We start from the raw sequence: 4,126 nt of genomic DNA, 5'->3' as shown, positions 1-4,126 counted from the left end.
TTGAGGCACTACGTATGTACTTGAAAATAATAAAGTTGCATTTCTTTATGAAAGAAGAAATCCCTTCCATAATTCAAATTTCTGTCCTTAATACTTGCCTCCCTCCCAAACTGTGGTATTGAAATGTGTGCTGTGGCAAGATTTGGCTTGCAGAGGAAGCAATAAAGAGAGGGCAGGAGATAAGGACAGGAGGGAAACAATCTGGGAACAGACGATGTCAGTGGAGCAAGAGAGAGGGGAAGAAATTAGGTTGCAAAACAACCTAGACGAAAATAGAGTGGGGCCTTCCTTCCTCACAGGTGAACCCACCCCAAAAACCATAAAGATTTTTCTAGGACAGGGAACAGCCCATGCATCTATGGGCCCAAACCCTCAGGGCCACTTCTGCTTTTTTCTGTGCCAGACCAAAATCAGGCCACTCTCAATATGAGCAGGTAGGGGAAGGAGATGGTGGGCTGAGGGGGCCCCGATAGCCAACACCAATTAACAGTCTATACTGTTCTGGGTGCTGTCTTTAGCGGGGGATGGAGGGAAAAGTAGATGCAATCCTTGAAATTCATCTAAGTAGCAGACATCGAAAACCTTCACGGGCAGGGTGTGATGGGCAGTAAGGAGGAATGCTTCTATGCTGGGGATGGAGGGGTGGCTGGGTGGTGTGCATTTCTCCCTAATAACTGGAGAAAGGAAGACACCAAACGTACAGCCCTGTGCCAGGATCTTGGAGTACCAGTCAGGAGTCAGTTCTTGGCCCCTTTATTACAAGTCTAGCAGCGGTGGTGATGGTGATTGTAATAGGAGTTGTAGGAGAATTAACTGCAGCTCACTCTGTGCCGTAACTACGTCAGACCTTTAGCTGTATAGTCTCATTTAATCCCACCTCAGGACCTTTATTCTTGATGGTCCCTCTACCAGGAACACTTTTCCCTAGTTACTCACATGCTTGGCTTCCTCGCTTTACACAGATCACTCCTTAAACATTACCACCTCAGCAAGGCCCTCACAGACCTCACCAAATAAAATAACACTTCTGGCACCTCTTTCCCCATTCTCTTTGTTTCTAGTCATAAACACGAACTTCGTTGAATTTAGATAGATAGGTAGATATAGATAATATATTAAAATATATACATATAATTCATATGTATATAAATATATATATATAGTTTTTTGCTTATACTTTATTTGCCTGACTCCTTCTCCAGAATAAGTTCCACGTACACAGGGATTTTTTTCTCTTCACCACCTTTATTTACCACCTAAAACGATGCCTGACATGTATTAGGCAATTAATAAATACTGGTTGGATGACTGAAAGAATCCTCTTAATCCAGTAAGAGGGAGACTATTGTTATCTTTAATTTACAGATGAGAAAACTAGGGCTTGGAAAGGCAAAAGTATGCATTCAGTTGCAAAGATGGTAAGCATCAGAATCAGGATTCAAACCCAAGACCAGTCTGGCTACAGGGCAGCCCTCTTCATCACCATGCCATACTTATCGGCAACTGTGGGAAGAGAAAACCTGTGGGCACGGAATGAGCCTGATTAGCACAATGGTTTAGTGAACTGGGGAGGCTGCAAGGGGAGCCAGGAATCTGTGGACAATGAACATTTGACCAGTAGCGGGTGGGCAGACCCAAGTGATTAGAACCAGAGAAAGGGAGAGGGCGTGACCTTAAGGATGCGGTATAGGGGATTAAGAGTCAACCATCTTAGAGGATCTTACTGAAAAGGTGAGCGGGGGTTTCCCTGGTGGCGCAGTGGTTGAGAGTCTGCCTGCCAATGCAGGCGACACGGGTTCGAGCCCTGGTCTGGGAAGATCCCACATGCCGCGAAGCAACTAGGCCGGTGAGCCATAACTACTGAGCCTGCGCGTCTGGAGCCTGTGCTCCGCAACAAGAGAGGCCCCGATAGTGAGAGGCCCGTGCACCGCGATGAAGAGTGGTCCCCGCTTGCCACAACTAGAGAAAGCCCTCGCACAGAAACGAAGACCCAACACAAAAATAAAATTAATTAATTAATTAATTAAATTTTAAAAAAAAGAAAAGGTGAGACAATCTTACTATGGGATATAGTGTTAGAGGTTAAGGCCAACCTCTGACCCAGGCAGACATGTTTTCCATACCATTTCCTTTTTACCTACAGAATAGGAAATATGATGATTCATCAGAGACAGGTGACAAGCTAAATATTCATAATGCTAAGAACGCAGGACGAAATAGAACAAATGATTAGATCAATATTCAAGGAAGACATTTAAAATAAAATGAGTCTTTCAAAGACATCCTCAGCTCCAGTGAATTCAGTGGAGAATTTTTTCCAAATACCTCAAAGAACATTCTTATATTATTTCAACTGTACTATAATGTAGAAGAAAATTTTGTATGGCCCAGCCTATTTAATGAGACAAATACAGTTTTGATAAAATTTAATAAAATAAAAACAAATATATATATTTGTTTATATATACATTTGTTTATATATATATATATATATATATATATATATATATATATAACTTTATTACCAAATAGTGAAATTCAATAGTGAAATTCAATAGTGAAATTCAAATTCAATAGTGAAATTCACTATTACCAAATAGTGAAATTCAAACTTTTGGACAGATTCAAAAGTCCAAGATCTGACCTATTCTGCTATCTGATCTCCTACAACCAAAAGCTCAAAGTCAATAGTGAAAACTAACCACGAATATTCACTAGAAAAATGATTAAATAATCATTTCAAAAGATGTTAGAAGGTTATCAGTAAAATTTAACATTTATTCCTGATTAAAATGTTGGAGGAAAAAGCATATAGGAAACTGTAATCATGTTCAGAGAAGCAAGGAAGGGATGCATAAGTCTAGAAAACAATAATAACAACAACTATAACAAAAGCAATAGCAGCAACATTTGAAATCTTGGATAAGAAGTTTGTATTTATATGGTCTAAATAAAGAGACAAACTGGAAGAAATAAAAACATATTTTTTTGGTACAGGACATGATTAAATACCTAAAAAATCCACGGAAGTCAACCAAAACAAAGCAACAGCAGCAACAACAACAAAAAAAGCCCTAGAAGTAATGAGTTCAAAGTTACAGGGTACAAGATATCGATTTTTTAAAAATCAAATTTATCCCTAAATATTAGAAAATACAGTACAAAGAGCTTTTATTTACAACAGAACCAGAACAAATTATACTCAAGATTTAGTGTGTGTGACATATGGTACTTATTAAAGAAGATTGAGGGACTTCCCTGGTGGTGCAGTGGTTAAGACTCCGCAGTCCCCATGCAGGGGGCCCGGGTTCGATCCCTGGTCAGGAAACTAGATCCCGCAGGCCACAATTAAAGATTCCGCGTGCCGCAACGAAGATCCCGCATGAGGCAACGAAGATCCCACGTGCCGCAACTAAAGATCCCGCATGCCACAACTAAAAAAGATCCCGAGTGCTGCAACTAAGACCCGGCGCAGCTAAATAAATAAATAAAATAAAAATATTAGGAAAAAAAAAAAGCACAATGAGAGTACTAAAAAAAAAAATACAAGAATACATGGAGAGCTAAACTTAACTGCTGTTTGAGAAGACAGAACGTAGTAAAGATAAAAATAAGTTGTTATAAAGAGCCAATCCAGTATCAATTAAAAGCCTCATTGTATTTTTATAAAACATGACATGTTGGTTGTGACATTCCGCAGCAAGTGTGATCAGGCAAGAATATCAGAGTTTTTTACAAGTGATTATGAAGCAAATGAGTAGATAACTGTGATGCTAGCATATTTACCCTAATAGGTTTTAAAACATAGCAGACCAAAATGATGGCTATCAAACCTTATAACATTAAGATAAAACCTGAAAATTCATCGTTCAACTTATTTTTAGGAACTATTTGTGGATGAACCACTCTGTGCTATTCTTTTTTTTTTTTAAACTTTGGGTTTATTTATTTATTTATTTATTTATTTATTTATTTATGGCTGTGTTGGGTCTTCGTTTCTGTGCGAGGACTTTCTCTAGTTGCAGCAAGTGGGGGCCACTCTTCATCGCGGTGCACGGGCCTCTCAGTATCGCGGCCTCTCTTGTTGTGGAGCACAGGCTCCAGACGCACAGGCTCAGTAATTGTG

Source organism: Eubalaena glacialis, chromosome 3 (genome assembly GCF_028564815.1).
Source record: "Eubalaena glacialis isolate mEubGla1 chromosome 3, mEubGla1.1.hap2.+ XY, whole genome shotgun sequence".
NCBI classification, from domain to species: domain Eukaryota; kingdom Metazoa; phylum Chordata; class Mammalia; order Artiodactyla; family Balaenidae; genus Eubalaena; species Eubalaena glacialis.
This window is presented reverse-complemented; position numbering follows the sequence as displayed.